The following is a 21,894-nucleotide window of genomic DNA, read 5'->3' on the forward strand; positions in this document are numbered from 1 at the left end:
GCCCCTCAGCCTAAGGACATACACCAAATTGAAAACAGTATCATCTAAACAAAGGCTTGGATTAGCTGCCATCAGAGCTTGGTACACAAGAAGCAATCGATTTTTGAAGATGTGATAAATTATTGGTATCACACAGATGCATGGGAGTGAGGATAAATTAAAATCAGCCTCAAACTAGCACTGATATTGTGGAAAAGCATTAGGAGACTTAAAAAAAAAAAAAAACACTTAGAGGACATTAAACTCCAATGTCCCAAATAGCAAAATACTTAAAATCAAGTATTTTTTTTTTTTTTGGTCTTGCAATGATTCCCTTTGCCTCTTGCAGTCTCCAAATGTAAACTCAGGTGGGAGCTGTCCTGACCATCCATTATATCAGAAAGAGACAAAGACATTCTAATCACCTACATTAATATCCAGTCAGCAAATATTTTAAGAACCATTTATGATCATAGCAACAGGTAACTTTATTCTATACCTACCATGCATTGTCTCTATAATCATTTTAACGTGGAAATGAAGACTGTACGTAGTTCACTGAGGCCAAAAGTGGCCACACAGCTAGTTAAATGGAAGAACTGTGTTTAAAAAACACAAATTTGTCCCACAACTCTACAGTGCACATAATATCTATTTACACAGCCAACCCTACACCCCCCCTCTCCTATAGACACCAGTGTCCCATCCTCAGATACATAAAACATGACTCTCATTGGTGCCCTGAGGATTGCTGACCTAGTTTCTATTGGGAACTGACAGCAAGATGTAATGATAAAGCAACATTAGAGGGGCTGGGGATGTGGCTCAAGCGGTAGCGTGCTTGCCTGGCATGTGTGAGGCCCGGGTTCAATCCTCAGCACCACATACAAAAAAAAAAAAAAAGATGTTGTCTCTCTGTCTGTCTCTCTCTCTCTCTCTCTCAAAAAAAAAAAAAAAGCAACATTAGAATAACCTTGACTCACCCAAGACAAATCTGGAAATTATCTGCAGAAATACTATGACAGTCTCATTTAGAATCTGAACACCTCAGATTAAGTGTGCATGCTTGCTCAGGGTTCTTTGCACTGCAGTATTATCATGCAAAGAAAATATGGGAAGGGAAACAAACTGGAATCAGAAATTTTCAACATTGACTTTGGAGGTGAGAATGTTAACTGAGAACATATCCCAGCCATATCCTCTACTCTATAGTCTGGGAAACTACAAATGCGGGAATTATCCTTCTGGCCATTTACTCCCAATTACTTTAAAGAAACTGGTATCAAAACAACTAGGCAACAGAATAGGGCTCACCAGCGTTGTAGATTATCAGTTTGTCAGAAGAGAGGAAATGAGCATGCCAAGAAGTCCTTCTTAGCATTCTCAACAAAAAATAAAAACAGCAATGCCCAAGTTTTAAATTATGTGTATGATGGAGGAAAGGAAAAATTCCTGTTTACAAAACTTTAAATTGATGTTCCAAAACAGTCCCTTTAAGAATCTGTTTCCAATACTCTTCGTTATTTGTGGCCAGACTTGGTGTAAAAGAGCAATTATAACAAGGACTGGTATTTTTTATCTAATCACATCTGTTTCAAAGATACAAATGCTTTCTCCGCCTTTCTAACAGAAATGTTAGAAATGTTAGAAATGGGAAAGGCGGAGAAAGCATTTGTATCTTTAAGAAATCAGCTTTAAACCAATACTCTACTCAAATGTCAAAATCCCACAGAAAAGCTAGCCCCATTCTAACAGGTGAATTGGACCCAAAAGGCCATAGTCAGCATTCAGTGACTTCAGGAAAACATCTTCATCTGTCAGCAGTCAATTTACTTAAAAAAGATCACTTCACCTGAAACTTATTTTGAAAAATAAAAATGCCTGGTGAAACAAATATCTAACTCAGATCTGAGGTAGGGATTTTTTTTCAAGCTGTACAGTTTATTTGTCTACACAGGCCAGCCTTGAGAGTGAATGCATTAGGAATTTGTTTCAAAATAATTGTTTCCAAATGACTGTTGAACTCAGGTGACAGCTACATGGGAATTCATTATACTGTTTTCTATTCTGGGATATGTTGGGCAATCTTGCATAAGAAAGAAATTTTAAATTAACTTTATCCTGTCAGATCTTTCCATTCCCATCCTCCACACTACTGCTAGAGCAATCCTTCTAAAACTCAAAATTTACCTAAACCAAACACAAACGCTTTACCTAAACCAGCATTTGAGACTTATGGGACTTAGTTCCCTGCCTATTTTCTATCAGCAACATATTACATTATATTCCAGTAGGACTCCCTGCATGCTTTAGCCATGTCAAGCCTTTTAGTTTTCCAAACACTCAAGAGTTGATACCTTGACTCACTGCTCTCTGCTAAAATGGCTGCTCCCTGGATATCCCTTAAGTTCAACTTAAGACACCTCTCTTCTCTGGGGCCTTTTGAGATTTTTCTCTCCCCCAGAGTATAACTGACCCCCTTGATAGTGCATCCATGGTATCCTGCAAAGACAACCTCAATCAACACAACTTTTTACCTGACAGTCTCCCCACTAGTCTGAATTTTACTCAAGGGGAACTCATGTCATATCTGCCTTTATATTTCCTGTCACCAGCAGAGGTACTGTCGATTTAAAAAATGAATAGCTAGTAAATGTAAAACAAAGCTAAAAAAAATTCAAGTCATATTAAACTCTCTTGGTGAAATTTTCAACTGAAGAAATCAACTTAAGATTTATTTAATCCTCATTTTTCCACTCAATAGTTATGAAAATATTACATGCAGGACATTGAGATAGGTACTATGAGATAACCAGGTATATAGAAATGTAGAAAATAAGGGGAAATGGTTGGCTAAAGACAACAGTACTACAAAGGAATAAAATTAGTATACAAAACAAAGAAATTGCATCTTTCTTCTAGTGGCCAAAGCTGAAAACACAAATCATAAGACTGATACAGTAATAAGATAAACCCTATCCCAACACAAACCATGATCCTCTTGCCTTTTAATATTTTGGGGTGCTGCAATTTACAATAGCCAAACTATGGAACCAACCTAGATGTCCATAAATGGATTTTAAAAACGTGGTATTTAAAGTAAATAAAATTAAGGTACTGGGGCTAGGGTTGTGGCTAAGAGGTAGAGCGCTCACCTAGCATGCATAAGGCTCTGGGTTTGATCCTCAACACTGCATAAAAATAAAGATATTGTATCCACCTATAACTAAAATTTAAAAAGAAAATGTGGTATACATACACAATGGATATTTTTCAGCCACAAAGGAAAATGAAATTATGGCATTTGCAGCAAAATTGATGGAAATAAAGACCATTATGTTAGGCAAAATAAGTCAAACTCAGAAGGTCAATGGAAGGATGTTTTGTGCATATGCAGAAACTATAGAGGAAAATAAAGGTGGGTGTAGATCTCAGGGAAATCAGTAGAAAAAGGGCTAGGAGGTGGGAAGAAAGGGGAAGTGCTGGGGAGTAATAATGGCCAAATTATATTGCCTATTGTGTGCATGTACTAATATGTAACAACAAATCCCATCATTATGTACAACTCTAATCCACCAATTAAAAAGCTGGGGAAATGTTTGGGGTGTTGGGAGTGTAGCTCAGTGGGAAAGCACTTGCCTAGCACGCATGAGACCCAGGATTCCAACTCAGGCACCAAAGACTGAATTTTTCTGGATTATATTTGCATAAAGCAGAGCATACCTTTAGCAAAACAATAAGCCCAGCTTTCACCTTGGGCCAAAGTATAGAAAAATATCTACTAGGAAATATAAGAACACACAACAAATCAATCTGGACATACTCTTAATGACACAGGAAAAAAAATAAGTGTAGGGAAATCTTTAGAATTCATCATCCTTTATTGTAGAACTGCTACCAAAACCCTGAAATTATATGGAAAATTTTGCATGTATATTTTTCTGTGAAGATGGTCAATAGTTTCATTGACTAAGGATCCATGACTTGAAACACCTGAAAGACAGCTAAATCACTGTATGTATGCTTAGCCATTACAATGTTTTCACTTGTTATATCCCTTTGATTTGTGAAGAACAGGTATAAGGTATGTTCCCAAAAGCTACACGATAAGCTACTATTAAATACAATAAAGAAAATACCGGGTACCAAAGAAACAGAATTCTAAACCTTTTGCAATATTTAGCTCCAATTCTCTTATGTTCTTAAATTTACAGAGAAACAAGTAGCATCTCTAAAGATCAAGCGTCCTATATATAATGGGAGAATCTGTATGCCTAGATTAAGTCCTCTAGTTCTGTATTGAAAAAAGGTGGATAAGAAGCACAGCTCTTATATAACAACAAACAACAGCTGGATGAAATTAGATTTCTAAATCTAGACTTTACATGCCTTAATGGATTCTAACAAAAGTTTTATCTATATGGAAGGAGAACTTTCAGTGATTTTTTTTCTCAGTAATTTCAGTGATTTGCTTCCATCCACATGGATTTTTTTTTAATAAATTAAAGGCAGAAGTGAGGAACACTACTAGAAAAAAAATGAAGCAGAGGACAACAGCATGATGGAAATGCCTGGGAAACAAACAGACCTGGGCTTAAATTCCATGTTCTAGCTGTATATTCTCAGACAAATTACTGTTCCTAACTCAGTCACTTCTGTAAAATAACACAGTTTATGTCAAAGGATTGTGCCTGGCAAAGCATAAGACATATTGTTCCTTGTTCTGTTCCATTCAGCTCCACCTTAATCTAAAGGTAGCAACTTTACTAGATATTCTTTATTATTTTTTAGTTGTAGTTGGACAAATACCTTTATTTTATTTATTTATTTTTATGTGGTGCTGAGGATCGAACCCAGGGCGTCACACATGCGAGGCAAGCGCTCCACCACTGAGCCACAACCCCAGCCCTCTTTGCCAGATATTCTATAGATATAAATACATACAGATCTAATCAAAAGCAAAAAAGAACTTTTTTCCAACCTTTCTACAAATTTACCACATATAAAGACATGGCATATGTGAATCTCCACACTGTTAAGCTGATATTAACTAAAAAGTTCAACTGAAAACAATGAGATTGGGAGGCTGCAGTCTCATTCTCAAATTACATTTCTGCAAATATTGCCTACTAAATAATGTGTAGGCTTTGTGCTCCCAATCAGTAGCACGTATACTAAACTTCGAACAACACAGAGATTAGCGTGGACCCTGAGCAAGAATGACATACAAATTCGTGAAGTGTTCCATATTTTTAAATAAAAAAATAATGTGTAGGCCATGTGACAATAAAAAATATGAACCAGATCAACTATTTTGGGCTGGTACAAATGAATATGGAAGGAAAAAATTCTATTGCATCGTTTAAAAGAGCAAATTAGTTTTAGTAATTATTAATGAGGCAGCAAACTCTTCATTTTTATCAAAATAATTCCAACTTCACATGATTGTTATGAGGATCAAATTAGTTCATTGATGAGAAAGTTGCAGAACAAAGACTTTAAAATTAAACACTGCCAGGCATTGTGGCATATGCCTATTCATCCCAGTAACAAGGGAGGCTGGGATGGGAGAATCATTAAGGCCAGCCTCAGCAACTTAGCAAGACCTTGTCTCAAAATTATAAAAAAACAAACAAACAAAAAACAATAAAGGACTGGGGATATAGCTCAGGGGTGAAGTGTCTATGAGTTCAATTCCCAGTACCAAAAATAAATAAGTATACACCCCAATATACAGTATAGACAAAACGGTTTTGTGTTACTAATTGAAGAGCACCATGCATAGCCTAGCACCTAGGTATTTCACATTTTTTAAAATATTCTTTTTTTAGTTGTAGGTGTACACAATACCTTTATTTATTATCTTTATATGTTGCTGAGGATCAAACCCAGGGCCTTACACATGCTAGGTGAGCACTGTACCACTGAGCCACAACCCCAGCCCATGTTTCACATCTTTTAAATAAACTATGCAATGTGACCAATCTGTCACTTTAAAATATTCATATTACATAAAAGGAGCTTGCAGTATGCAAAGATACTATAATTCTCAGCAACAATCAAGTAGAAACAATAATTAAGATCCCTTAAAATGGTATCTATATAATCTTAGCTTTCAATCCAAACAAATGTTGAGTATTAAAGATAAACAATCTGACTTATTCTCAAAAACTAAGGAGCTAAAAAATAAGCAAGTTTTCTACCTAGCACAAATTCCAAACCTTAAAAAAATTACACTTTTCCATAATTCATTTTTAAGTGTAGTATATTTGACCAGTCCTTCCCAGAATAAAAAATAGGAGTTTGGGGCTGGGGATGTGGCTCAAGCAGCAGCATGCTCGCCTGGCATGCGTGCGGCCCGGGTTCAATCCTCAGCACCACATACAGACAAAGATGTTGTGTCCGCCGAAAACTAAAAAAAGAAATAAATATTAAAAATTCTCTCTCTCTCAAAAAAAAAATAGGAGTTAATAGGTAACCATTTGGACCAAAATAACAGTACATAACTAGTTTTCAACAGTACTTAAACAGAGAAAGTCAAATTTGAAAAGTATTAGAAGACAATACAGGAAAATATTCTTATAATCTTGGCAGGGAAAGAACCTTCCAAGAAAAGCCATGCAATAGAGAAATCATTAAAAAATAAGATCTGATTACACAAAAATTTCAAATCATAAACACAAAAAATATTTGCAAAAGGATAAAGAAAGGTTGTTTCTAATATAAATGATTCCCCAAACCCAGACAAATAACCCAACTGAAAACCAAGTAAAGGGGCATGAATTTGCAAACTGCAGGTATAAACATTTGCTCACCCTCACTAGAAGTTAAAAAAATATGCTAATGAAAGCAAGGCAAGGAGGTGCTATTTCCTACTTACTAGACTGGATAAAATTAAAAAGATAAAAAATATCCTGCTTTGGCAGGTAAAGGTGGAGAATAGGGCACTCAGAGACATTGTCAGTGGGAATGTCAATTCAATACAATCCTTTTTAAGGGTCATTTTGCAAGTACCTGTAAAAATTTAAATTGATATCACACTCTGATCTATGAACAACTCTATCATTGTATGACTCAACAGAAGGGAATGATTAAATTACAGGGATTCATACTTTGGAGTGCAATGCATCCATTAAAGGAGGAGTCAAGCCATGTGTTCTAGCATATAAAAATGCATATAGTTCATACATGGATATGCACAGTATATAAATGCTAGCAGATATAAAATCATATATACAAATTGTTAACAGATACTTCTGAAGCTTGATATAAATAAAAGTGGACTGCCATTTGGAGGGAGGACTAATTGTTAAGTGAACTATTTATTGTTTGACTTTTAAAAATAAGAAAAGTCATATTTACAAACAGCTGAAAAGGAAAGAGAAAAAGATGAGCTTAGAAAAGTTCCTTTTTTTCTGCTTGTTTGTTTTTTTGTCCTACTGAGGAATTGAACCCAGGGTGCATGCTAGGCAAACCCTCTACCACTGAGCTATATTCCCAACCCAGAAAACATCACTTAAATTTCAAAGTTTTACAAGCAAGAAATTCAATCCCATCTACTGGTTTATGGCATCCAAATTTATGCATGAAAACACAGAAACAAATCAAATTGTCCCAAGATAGAGTTCCCAATTGACCTCATGTTAGAAAGGGAAAAAAAAAGGAAAAAAAACCTGATCATTCTTTGCACTTTTGCCTTTCTCAGGCAACTTTGTTTTTTAATTAAACTTTCCCTGTATTTAATTAAATTTTCTTACAGAAAAGGGACCACTTATTCTGTACTTTTATGGATAACACTTGGTGTCACATTTAGAAATAGACACAAGTTCTGTACATTCATGTGTCACTTAACACTGGGGCTATGGTATGAGAAATATGCCATCAGGGGGATTTCATTGATGTGCAAAACATTCTATAGTGTATTTACTACGATGGTTGCAATGTCAGAAGGCAATATACTCTCATGGTACCACTATCATTGACTAAAACATTGCTATTCAGTATGTAGAGATCTGAATTCATCCATGAAGGCAGTCTTTTACTTTTTAAAAGCAAAAACACAAACAAAATGGAAAAAAAGAAAAAAAAAGTTCTTGATGTGAAAAATTGTTTTCAAATAATGTCTTCATTCTCCAGACTGTTTTTTTCCCCCCATGGTGATGGGTTTGAACCTGGGTCCTCTCCCATGCTAGGGAATCACTCTACCACTCAGCGTGCTTTTTTTTTTTTTTGGGGGGGGGATAACTGGGAATTTAACCCAAAGGTGCTTTACCATTGAACCACATTCTCATCCCTTTTTATTTTTTTAATACCTTTTTAGTTGTCAATAGACACAATACCCCCATTTTATTTTTATGTGATGCTGAGGATCAAACCTAGCGCCTTCCACACGTGAGGCAAGTATCATACCACTGAGCCAAAACTCCAGCCCTCACCCCTTTTTATTTTGAGACTGGGTCTCACCAAGTTGCTTAAGGCCTTGCAGGTTGCTGAGGCAGGCCTTGAAATTGTGATCCTCTTTCCTCAGTCTCCCAAGCCACTGGGACTACAGGCTTGCGCCACTGCTTAAGGTCTGACTATATCTTGATGAGGTTATTCTCATCAAGAATAACCTCATCAAGATATATAAGGGAATCTGACAAGTAGGGACCTAGACTCCAGATTATGTGAAAACACTACAAGACATTCCAATCTGGAGGAGTCAAGCTAGCACCTGCAAAATATGGAATCAGATATAGGTGTACAGAGAGGCATCTATATAGCAATGACACTGGATATAGCCAGGTTTATGTTCTTCCACAATACTAATTTACCAAGGTTTTTCTTGAGGTACTATTATACTGTAAAGCATTATATACTGAACACAGTGAAAAATGTAGAACAGCCTTTCTAAAAGGCAATGTGGCAATAAGTGTTAAAAGCCTTAAGTTTTATATTCCAGTTCTGGAAATTTCCTTAAGGAAATAAACATGAACTCCATATATTAGATGTTGCTAAGCTTTGCTAATTCATTCAAGACTTTATGTATGGGGAAGCACTGTTTAAGATGAAAAACTAGAACCTGAAGATTTGATCATAGGGAGCTAGTTAAATAAATTAAGAATCATTCATAATTCAGAATATAATACAACCACTAAAATGCTATAGAAGTATACATAGTGGCATTGATTAAGGAACAGATCATTATCTTAACTAGAAACAACAAATTTTAAAATGCTATTTTAGGGGTGAGGCTATAGCTCAGTTGTAGAGCACAAGACCAGCAGCATGACGTGTCCCCGGAGTTCCATATCTCCAGTACCACAAAATAAGCAAATTCAAAAAATGAAAATAAATAAAAATACCATTTCTACAGTGGTTTGGAGGAAAATACTAAAAAGACATTTTGGGGACTACCAAGAAAATTTTAATGTGGACTGGATATGACATAATATTAAGAAAAATAAGTTCTCCAGGTAATAATGATATTATATTATGGTTTTATGTTTATATGTGAAAGAATTAAAGGATGAAATGTCATCCCTACTTCATATGATTCAGAAAAATTAAAACCTATGTACAATTGGTGCTCTTTATACTTGGGTTCAGCAACCAACCATAGAAAATATTTGAAGAAAAATATCTCCATGGAACATGTGCAATTATTTTTCTTGTAAATATGACATAACTATTTACATATTATCAGATATTCTAAGTAATTTAGAGATGTGAGGATATGTATAGTTGACATACAAATGTCACACCATTTCATACAAGGAACTTAGGCATCTGTGAATTTTGGAATTCCAGGAGGGTGTGTACTGGAACCACCACCACCCCCCATACAAAGGGGCAACTGTACATAAAAACCTAATACAGCAAATTCTTAACAGTTTCTAAGAGTAACTGGTAATATGATATATATTTATCAGTATTTTCTCATCAATATTATGTCTATTTCTATGATCATGAAAAATGAAAAAAGTCAGAAGTCTTTTCAAATAAGTTACTATAAAATGAATATACAAAAAGTCCCATTCCCAAAGCCTTCTTACTAAATGATTTCGCAAACTCTAAGTACTATAAAAATGTAATGTTACTTAAGTAATAATAGATTTTTGAGGATACTAGTTTTTAAATTTTTACTTATATGAATAATTTATACCCTTCTCACACAGTATAAAACTTGTGTCAACTGATGGTAGAATGCAGGGGATAGAGGAAATACTAGATATTAAATAGTATTCTCCCTTAGTACCTATGTTACCTCCTCAAAAAGACTTTGAGGCAAAAATAAATGTTAATAATGACCAATTCTGGCTGGGCTTGTTGGTATATACCTCTAATCCCACTACTAGGTGGACTAAAGCAGGAGATCACAATTTTGAGCCAGGCTTGGATGTTGTCCTGAAATAAAAAAATAAAAAGGGCTAGGGATGTAACTCAAGTGGCGGATCACTCCTGGGTTCAATCCCCAGTACCGGGACAAAAAAAAATCTTCTGGAAGAGGAGGTATGAATAAGGGTTTTTCTTATATTCCCCTTTGTACTTTTCAGCATATTTTAAAGTTCTCAGAAACAGAATGCAAATATTACAAAAAAAGCACAGTCCTCCCCGACTCCTCCCCTTCAAAAAAAGTGTCAGTTTGCTCTAGTTACCCCAGCCACGGGTGCTGGGGATTAAACACAGGGCTTCCTGCACACTAAGCAAGCACTCAACCACTGAGCCACAATCCCTAACCCCCTTCTCTATTTTTTTTTTTTTGATTATGTACTATCTTGCAACTTACTTAAACTACCTTGAAATTAGCTGTACTCACTACTGTAGTAGTCATGGGCAGCACTATAAAACCAAACTCTTCCCTATATTCTTTGCCTTGACTCGATACTATCAAATTATTTTGCCAATATAATGATTTTTTTAAACCCAATTTTACTTTGCATTTCTGATGCTTGGTTTGAGTATCTTTTCTTGTTATTGAACATCTTTAGTTTCCTATTGTGAAAAAAGTCTGTCCCTAATTTTCTATTGGACTATCTTTTCTTATCCTTTAAATGTTACCCTGATCATTAAGGAGGACATACCAAAATATATATACATCTTCTAAAATTGATTTAGTGATACATTAGAAAATGATAACAAAAGGAATGGAAAATGTCCTTTTAAACAAGAACATTACTTTCAGAGTACTTTATAACAGGACTACATTAACATCCTTAATGATAAATCTAGCTCAAAGATAAAAATGCATTTAAAGTATATATCTTGTGACGAAATAATCGTTTATGCTATTGATTCATTTGGAATATACTTACTTAATTTCATGTACATAGCATTTTGCCCATGACATATTTTTCATATATCTTGTTTAACAGTAACAAAATCCTATATTACATTCTCTGATACAATCCTGTAATAGCACATTCTGCTATAGCACAATCCTGCTATAGCACATTCTATTCATTCCTCTTATTATTATACTGATCTTTTTGAGTGTGATTTACAAGTCTCCCCTAAAAGACCACCCATTTGTCCACTGTGTAGTTGCTTATCTCTGTGTTCCAGGTATATGGCAGCAACAAGTATGTCCTCAATAAATATTTGTTGAATGAATATCATCACCCTCATTTAAAGAATGAGGAAACCGGCTCAGTGATGAAGTAATCTGCCCCAAGTAACATAGCTATTATGTATTTATTTCACATAAATTATAATAAGCTTATCTTTGTACTGTATCATTTCAACATTTAAAATACATCATTGTACTTAAATGTTCACAATATCCTATATATTGGGGTTTTTGAATATAATTTTGTAGTTAAGAATGGAAATTTTGCAATACATTCTAAGCCCACTCAAATCCTAATTTATAATATGAAGTACAGCTGTCTCTTCACAGGCTTGGTTGATCACTAACTGGGTATAGGAGCCTCTATAGGCAGAAAACATTTTTAGGGGAAAGGAGATAAAGAGGGAAGAGAGGAAGAACAGCAGCAGTTAAAACAACAGAGTTGAGGACCAGGTGTAGGTATATTCATCTAAAGACCATAAACAGCTCTTGTAGTATCGACTGCACATGCCACTTTGAAATCTAACCTTGGCCCAGAGGTTTTTCTCAATATTACCTGTATTCATAGAAGACAACTGCAGGCTTTCTCACATATCAACAGTCTCAAAGGCTGGGGAGGCACATAGAATTAAGAGAGCTGTGAGAAACAATAGATAGGCTATATCAATGCATGGACAGTGCAGTGAAAGAAATAATGACACAAAGAAAAAGGTTAAGAAACTTTAAACATGATCTTATTTACAGTCCTTGACTGGACTATGAGTTTCTCAAGGGCCAATATCAAGCTTCATTCATTTAATATCCCCAAGTCCTTGTACTTATAGACACTCAATAAATGCTTATTCAACTTAATGAAGAGAGGTAAGATGTAAGAAGGGAAAGGATATAAATTTTAAAGTAACCATGGTTTTCATTTATTGAGCACTTGCTATATGCCTCACACAGTACTTTAGATACTATGTAAAATGTTAAAAGGGATAATATTTACCTCTTTTCTAACCTGCTATATGTGGTGCTACTCAAGTATGTTAATAGTGGTGACCTGATGACTATTGGGAAGACTCATTATGAGTTTCTAAGGTTACAGCAGAATCTTGAACATAAGAACCTTGAACAGTAGGGGCTGTATAGATATAGATGGAAAAAGATTAAGGCAACCCACAGAACTGGGTAAGACACTTCAGAGAGTATAAATGGGACTCCCAACATTTTGTAAAGTGAAAAGCTACTCTGGTGGAATAAGGTATTTCTCTAGATGAAACAATTGACAGAATTAAATTAACTTACCCAAACTGATAGAACTAATAAGTGACCAGTTCTTGCCAAATCTAGAACTGTCTAGGCTGCTTGCTCCTTCTAAATGGGCTGCATGGTCCTTCTACTCTTTTCAAAGCTTCTCAGACTTTTCTACCTAAATTCTAATAAAGATTTTATATTCACAAAAATAGGTTAAGATATAATGAAGAGGAATCCTGGGGAAATTAAGTAGAAAGAGAAAAGATGGACTGAGTAAAAAGCTCAAAGCTTCTACCCATGGCAAAAAGTTTCCTTTGATTTCACCCTTTATCTTAATTCCATTGGCTGATTCCAGTTCTACGACAGAAATGTACAAGACTAAGCCTGGAACATCCTGACACAGGAAGCTATCAAAGACTACTACTATACATCATGTCAAGAAGAATCAGGTGCCAATTTTAAGAGAGTCCCACATTAGCCAAAAGGGGGACAATTTGAACTTTAATACATCAGCTTCAAAAATCTATTAAAACTCATCAAGTGTTGATATCCATTAGTGCAAGGTTTTACAGAGATACATTTATATGTAACCTTAGAGATGACAGGGAACCAATTCCTTATATTGAAAGCAATGTTTTTAAGTGAGCATTTATCCTGTCCTTCCTATATAAACTGTATCACTGAGTAACCAAATAAAAGAAGGGAAACAAGATTATTCTAGCTAAAAGATGAAAACAAAATGATAGCATTGAAACATCACTATTTGGCAGCCCACAATGAATTAATGGATTTTTAAAAATCTAATCATCAAAACATAATGAATGTTGTTAATGAACACATCCCCACCATTATGCTTGCCAAAGGAAATGAACCTGAATTTATCAAGCCTCTGGATCCAGTTGCCAATATGCAGGAAATAGGAACACTGATTTAGAGACATTTTGAGAACCATTGTAATAAAGGATTTCAAAATTACTTCCAGCTGAAGGCAAAACTAAACAGCACTGAAGAGTAAAGTGTTTAATTCTGAGAAAGTAGAGTCCAGAAAAAAAATAGTTAAAATGTGCCAACCATTATTTTATGCCAGTGACAGTATATTCAAACTTACCAATCTTTAAAATCTAAATTAAATCATTCTAGAACAATTTAAATCCTCCCTATGTTTAGTCACCACTTAATGACTTTTGAAAAGGAAAAACTTCTTTCAACTCTTAAGATTATACAACCAGAATCGAGGGGTTGGTTTTAACATTTATCTAATTCAATCAGAAATCCAAACTGAATCAGATCTCCAATACCAATCTCCATAAAGACAAATTCCCACTTTCTGTGAAATCACATTCTGGGATCAATGTCACCACTGTTAATGACTGTCTCAAAATAAAAAAGGGGCTGAGAATGGGGATGTGTATCTATGGCTGTGCACCCCTGGGTTCAATCCTTGATACCCTCCCCACCAAAAAAAAAAAAAAAAAAAAAAAGCAAAATGACTAACAACTTTAGGGAACTCAAAGTTGAAAATTTTCAGATTAACTGCCCAAACAAAAGCTACAGTTGTTTTCCTCATATTGAGAGCCACTCCTTCACTATCTGAAAGCATTTCTATAACCAGAAAACCAAGCTAGTCAACAAGTACATCAAGTTTTAGCAACTCAATCCCTATGACACATCAAATAAGAGGGCTTCCAAAGAATCTTAAGAGCTGAATTATCCCGGATATTAACATATATAAACATCTGGTAACCAGTCATTGAAGAAAGAGTCAGAGAACAATACAGGAAAACACAAGAGTCCAAGTGCTTGTGATTACCTTATATATGCTGAGATCATTGTAAAACAGCCTAATATGGTTACAGCTACACAACAGAATTCAACAACTTATCTTACTCCAGGACAGGTAACATGGAATGCAAGAGCAAATATTTTCAAAGCTACCCAATTTTGCATTTCAATCATACTTTGAACTCTTGGTTGAAAACACACAGCAAAAGAAAAAAACAACAACTGCATTTCCATTGTGAATGGCAGCTGTTAAAAAACTGTGAAAGGGGCTGGGAATATAGCTTAGTTTAAGGCTATGGGTTCAATCTCTAGCACTATCGAAAACAAATAAATAAAGTGGCTTGTCACTAATTCACTTTAAAACAAAACAAAAAAAAAACTGTGGAAAACATTCAAATAGTGGAATGCTACTACACACAAAGTTCTATACCACTACTCTACAATTATCCTAGTTTCACAAACTTAGGCTACTACAGAAAATTCAAAAATATCTAATCACTATACCCAATATGCTCCAAACTGTTTTTACTGAAAGCATGATCTTGCTATAATTCCTCAAGAAAAGATCTGAGTGCATAATCCATAGATTGGTGATTCAATCATTTCATCTAAAAAAAAAAATAAAAGATTTTCAATTGTGATGACCTCTCCCCTTTCTGTCCAACTAGAAAATACTCTTGTTTTAAAGATAGAAACAAGTAGCCTTGCTCTTCCCACATTTTGTGCCTCAAACACTGGCTAAAGCCTGTGTGTTCAACTTCCATTCTCTGGTTTTGACCATGGAAGGAGATCAAGGAATGGCTAATGCTGCATAAGAAATGAACAGTTTAGGGCTGGGGATGTGGCTCAAGCGGTAGCGCGCTCGCCTGGCATGCGTGCGGCCCGGGTTCAATCCTCAGCACCACATACCAACAAAGATGTTGTGTCCGCCGAGAACTAAAAAATAAATATTAAAAATTCTCTCTCTCTCTCTCTCTCTCCTCTCTCACTCTTAAAAAAAAAAAAAGAAATGAACAGTTTAAAGGACTTTATGCTGAAAGGACCATCATTTCCAGATGAAATAAAATGAAAAATAACAAGAATAAAAGTATAAATAAAAGTATTGTATTTAATAGCTGGGAATCAGAATATTAAATGGAAGCTCTCAAATATTGTTTTTGTATTGCAAATTCAAGAACAGTATGACAGCCAGAGGAACTCATCACTGTCTTAATAGCTTAGAAGTTATGGGTCAGAGCACCAGAGATAACATCATCAAAAGAATAAAAAGCAACTTTATAATGTCATATAAAAATAACTAAATCACCTAAGGACACTGAAACCATGCATGAAAAACCCCAAAGGCATAATCAGGTCATATCTAGGAAACATTAGCTGCTACTACCAAGAAGCCTACTTTCATGTGGAACAGTAAACAAAGCCAAGACATGGAACTGAATTCAGATATCAAATCAGACTTTACCACAAAAAAGGAATCCATGACTAGTTATTTTAGGATAGTGATTAGGCCAGCAGTATCAACTCCAACAGGGATACAGGAGATTACTACCATTGTTTCATTATAATGGATCCTCCAGGGTCTTTAATTTAACAAGAATGGGTTAGACACCACTACTGGGCTAAAATTCCCAAATGTAGGGGAAACACTATAGGACAATTTCTTCAACAAATAAATTAGAACTAAAAAAATGACAGAACCTACAGACTAAATCATATATAAGAGCTCTACCAACTATTTTCAATAAATGATCTTTCTCTGGATCTGGAATCAAATAAACAAAACCAAAGCTGAGAAAATCAGGGAAATCTGAACACTAGTTTGCATATTTCTTATTTAAAAAGAAAAAGAATCACATTTTTTAAGCTGTAATAATTTTGAAGTTATGTTGAAACAGCCCAATTCTTTTAAAGATACAAATATTTTACAAATAAAATGATATGATAGCAAAGAGTTATTTCAAAGTAATCCAGGAGATGGGGGAAAAGTTGACTCCATTTTTTGTTTGAAATTTTTCACAACTGTTTAAAACTGATGACATAAAATCTTCCAATTTCATTTTTTGAATGATGCTTAGAATGATTTAAAAAGTCATATACAGAACTCCCACTTAAAACACAATAAGCAACCAGTGTCAAATCAGATCCAGACAATGGAAGAAACCAAAGTAGCTCAATCACAGAATGGAAATATCCCCACCATCTCATACTACCCACAAAGATCTACAAAAAAACGAACCTAAAATCACAGCCAATCATACTCATCCTGGTCCCAACACGGCTCCAACAGCCTTCTGAACCTTCCTGACCAAGTTGGTCCACTGGTTCCTCTGGAGCACTAACCCCTCAGGTCAGGCTATTGAAGGACCTACAAAAAAAGGTGGGGTGGGGGAGAGATACACAATGCATTTATTAGAGAGTAGGGGAGTTAACCATTATATAAATGTTCAAACAATCAATTATTACTTCTGAAGCAATAATCCTCACATATCAATTTGCATTTTTTAGGACCTGCTTTGAGCTGTAACTGAAGCATTCAGAAACCAATAGCTATAACAATACTTACAAACTGACACTTAGAAAACACCTCTGAAAACTCAACTCAGTATTCAACCAAAATGAAATTACAGGACAGTGTTGATCTTATAGACAAAATTATATCCTCTCTATAAACTGATACTAAGGAAATTTTAAATATATTATATCTGTGAAAAAACTATACACATAAAAATTAATTTTCACCTTCATACATGCTTTTTGGCCATACTGGGAGACAAACGATAAACATCCTGGAAACTCAGGTTGAACTTTGCCATTGAACCTTAGACAAAGTTTTTATTTGGTATTGCCACTCCTTCCTCTCTTCTCAGAGATCTACCTAGAATAAATTAAACCTTTTAGGTCATGCCTAAATGATCATTCCCAGATTTATTCTCATGCTGAATGCCAAAGAGTCAAATTGAAGATTAGTTAATTTGTGATCACTGTTTAACCCACTGTAAAAGGCACTAAGACAAAAATCTCAAAACAAAGTGATCACCTGAACTCAAATGAGAGAAATGTATTTGCCTCCAAAGTACTTCAAATTTAAGCCAACCTTGAAACTCAAAAATAGAGTACACACAGCTAATTATCAGATGATCGATCACCCACTGTAAATTTTCAATCACTGTATACCTTTTGCCACCATATTCCTACTTCACCCATAATCCAACCAAAAATAATTGAAAATAGTCACTCACTTTAATATTGGCCTAATCAAAATATTAACAGTAAGGAAAACTCCAAATCACATACTTATTAAGTATGCTAGAAAACACAAAATGACAAAAGCACAACAGGAAGTAGTATATTAAAGAACAAGCAGTGATTCCATTTGGAAAAGCTTGGTATGCCAATTGACCTTTCTGACATCTCTAAGAAGTACCCTGCTCAGGTAAGGAGATGCCAAAGAGCAGATCCCCACACTGATCTTTAGGAACAAATAATTGTGCAGGAGAAAACAGCACAGGCACCTGAAAAGTAGCTAGCAGAAGTTTCCTTTACCATTGTAAAAGGCATGGCACCAAATTTCACTACTTTTGTAGAGTGACTTACAGGACAGGTTGCTTTTGAAGGAGTAGGAGAAAGGAGTAGCTAAGGGATAAGGGACCCCTTCCAAAAGGTAAAACGGCTGGATGTACCACTTAACAAGAACATTATTAATGACTGGCGGTCATTCTAGGAGAGTGATTTTGCACTGAAATTCCTAGACTAGTGGAAGAAAAGAGCAGGGATTACAATGTTCAAACATTAGGAACCCCTGGAGATAGAATGGCTTATGAACTTTATTCTTTCCCAGGTAATAAAACTAGCATGACACAGGTGCATCTACCAAAATACTTATATATATATATATATATATTTTTTTTTTTTTTTTTGGCAATACTAGGGATTGAACCCAGGGCCTTGCCCAGGCTAAGCAAGCATTCTACCACTGGACTACATACCCAGCCCATACCAATGTATTTTTACACCAAGAAAAAGTCATCACAATTCATTGTGTGCCTACCATGAGCAAGGTACTTTACAAATTTGCTCATTAATTTTAGCAACAACCCTTATAAACAGTAAGAATCTGAAAAGTAATTTGCCCAAGGTCGCAAAGTTCAACGTGAACCCAAAGCACACAATATTTCCACCATACCAGGCTGCCTCCCGCGAATAGGAAATGTTGGTGTCTCCTTAATCTATGCAACATTGGAGCTAAAAGAAAGCAATGCTGAACATGTAATCTATAAAGGAAACAAATGATAGGGAATTAATTGCCTCAGTTACAGTGACATGGAGAAGAGAGAAAATAGAGCAGAACAGGGCAATGTTTAAAGGGCAAGATATATCAATGCTATTTTCTAATACATGGAAGGAGGATAATGTAGCAGAGCCTGACCCCTTATTAGGGGATTCAGTTCCTGGAAAAAGAGCATGGGGAGCGGGCAGGGAACAGAAGGATTTAATAAGCGTGATGCAGGTAAGAAAGAAGTGATTAGCAGCAAAAATAGATATCCACAGACAAAAATGCTACAGAAATGCAGTGTAAGGCAGGGGGGAAAAAGATGGGTGGCAGGCTTGCAGGAGGATTGGGAAAGGGACAGAGAACAGAAAGTTGGTTTAGTGGAGGGCCTTTTTATGGGGAGGGGTACAAAGAAGGGAATGCTAACAGCTGTGAAAGCAGCAGCAATGGAAGACTGCAATCATCTAACCACTGACCACACTGAACATGAATGCATTGTTACGCCCAGGAGCAGTCTAGCAGCATGCAGTTGAAGAAATCAGTACCCTATGCTTTGATCAGGTCATACAAGTGTGAGGATCCGAGGAAATGGAAGGTTACTATGACTCCATCCACAAAGATGGGAGTAAATGTAGGGAACGGGATAGGTTGGAGGACTCCGGCTTGACTTCCCCCCTTAAATACGCACCCCAACTATCCACATAAACGAGCGAGATTTGACAGGACGGCAGAATTTGTAAAGAGGGAGGAGTACATCAGACACTATACAGCTTGACCCTAAACCTTAGCACGGGAGTTGGGGAGGTAGATAGAGCCCACTTCAACTCATGAAAAACTAGGGGATTCATCTAGGTCGTACCAAGGGCTGAAACCGGAGGCGGGCTCACAAAAATGGTAGGGTGGAGGGTACAAGTCGTTGTTGGCTTGCCCCACATCTCTTCCACAGCCCAATCTAACCCCAATCCCACTACCCAACTCCAGACTCCCCTCCCACACTTCCTAATCCGCCCACTGCGGCGGTAACGGAGGCGTTGACCGATTGATTGGTGGGGCAAAGGCAGGCCCACACGCGGCTGAGGCCCGGGAAATGGTGTCGCCTTAGCCGACAAGAAACGGATGATCTTCGTGTCAGGTACGGTTTACCGGCACCTCGGCATTTTGCCATTCGTCACTTCCTTAACGTTGGGTACCTGAAAGGCGTCACAAGCGCGGATAACCAACACCTCAGTCCCGGGTCCTAGCCGGACAGACATCAGCCTCCGCCGCCATCTTAACAGCAGGCGGACCGACCCTAGTCACTGCCCCCCCACTCCGGAGCTACCTCTGCCACCACCAACGGATCCCACGAGGACCTAACCCCGCTCCCGCGAGAACTCACCGGCTAAGAACTGCACGAGCAGAAGACGTTGCCGCCGCCTCCGCGACTGCTGCAGTCAGTAGCCGAACTGCTGCCGCCCGCGCAATCCCGCGAGAACCTCTACCGGACAGGGAAAAGCCTGAGCCCAGCCCTTCCCAGACCCCTCCTCCCACCAAAGCCGAAGTCGCTACGGCTCCGCTCTCACCCTACGCGAAGCTAAAAGCAAATGACGCACAACCGCACGAAGCACCACGGGGCGGAGCCAACCTGCCGCCGCCGGCTCCCGCATGCGCTGTGAGAATTATCGCGATATTACGTTTGGCCTCGGCGAGACCTTCGAAATTCACCGCAGGATGCCACCCGCGCCTCGCCTTTAGGAAACATGAGATCTCGCGAGACCTGCCGCACGCTCCTAAAAAGGAGAGAGGCGGGGCTTCATGAAAATGACTGGGAGTTTTTCGGGGAAAGGGAGGAAGCTCGGGTCCTGCAGGGATCTCGCCTACCACGAGGTTTCCGACCCACTGCGGAGCTGGCTGCCAAACCTCGCGATGACACAGCTCAGCGCCAAATCTCGGCCATGTCCTGAAAACTGCCTCCGCCCCCGATCTAGGTGTCTAGAGCTTGCCTAGTGCTTGAGGAAATTTTAAAAAGTCAACCTGTTTATTCTCACGCTTCCGGGCAGGGTTGTACCAATTAGCCAAACTCCATTCTGGAAGGGGAGCAATAGGTCCCCCATTGTTACCCACCTCCAGGAATAAAATATTATTCTGGACTAACACATAGAAGATGTTCGGTCTCACAATAAGCACGCAAATGCAAATGAAAACAATGACATAACATTTTTTGCACATTAGAGCGGTAAAATTTCTAAAAGACCTATAACATCCAGACTCCTTCTCTCGCCGCACTGCAGGCTAACCTGAATCCATCTTAATCTAACTAAAGGTTCGTATCATTAGTTCTAGCTCCAAAGCCACCAATTTTAACTACTGAAGCTTTACCTTGGCATAACCAAAAAGACCCAATAAAGTGGTTTTCGCCAAACAAAGGAGTCTGCCCTCAAAGGCAAATTCAAGCTTGCGGGGGAGGGGGGCATTGAAGGGGGTGAGTGCTTGAAGCTTTTAATATGGCAGTTTTTCCACGTCCAGCCCACAATGTTTCTCCAATAAATCTTGGGATCCAATCTGGCTCGATTTGTGGGCTTTTCCATTCTAATGCATTGTTCTGTCCATTCTAATTTAAATATCATTCCCTTAGAGTAAATGTTAATAGACAGTAGTACAAATACCCCCATTTTATCTTTTAAAATATCTTCTTGGTTATTCTTAGCAATTTTTCGCCTGGATGAACTTTAGAATCATATTAAGTTCCAGAAACTTGGTATATTTATTGAAATTGCATCAATTGCATGTCAATATCGCAAAATGGACATCACTACGAAATTGAGCCTTCTTATTCAGAAGCATGGTATCCCTTCTCCACTTATGAAAACGCTTTTATTATATTCTTCAATAAAGTTTGATAGTTTACTTACAGGTATTTTTATTCATTTTTCTTGCTATTGCGAGTGAGATTTTTCTTTAGTATTAAATTTTCAAAATTCTTATTGCTATAGATAAGAAGACTACTGATATTTGCCTATCCACTTTTGTAATCGAATAAAAATGTTGTATTTTACTAATGATAAGGAAAATGCAAATGAAAACAATGACATACAATTTT

General features: G+C 36.9%; 1 protein-coding gene across 1 annotated transcript in view; it reads right to left on the reverse strand.

Annotated features, from left to right (window-relative positions):
* The window catches only part of LOC308639419 (E3 ubiquitin-protein ligase HUWE1), a gene marked incomplete at its 3' end in the record, with an annotated part of 125,142 nt that extends 104,743 nt beyond the window's left edge, over positions 1-20,399 (reverse strand). The window contains exons 1-2 of the mRNA XM_081277679.1: positions 20,194-20,399; positions 16,782-16,910 (exon numbers count right to left, since the gene is read on the reverse strand). The remainder of the gene's footprint in view (positions 1-16,781; positions 16,911-20,193) is intronic.
* Positions 20,400-21,894: the final 1,495 nt, after the last annotated feature.

Source organism: Spermophilus citellus, assembly GCF_964194105.1.
Source record: "Spermophilus citellus genome assembly, chromosome: X".
Classification (NCBI taxonomy): Eukaryota; Metazoa; Chordata; class Mammalia; order Rodentia; family Sciuridae; genus Spermophilus; species Spermophilus citellus.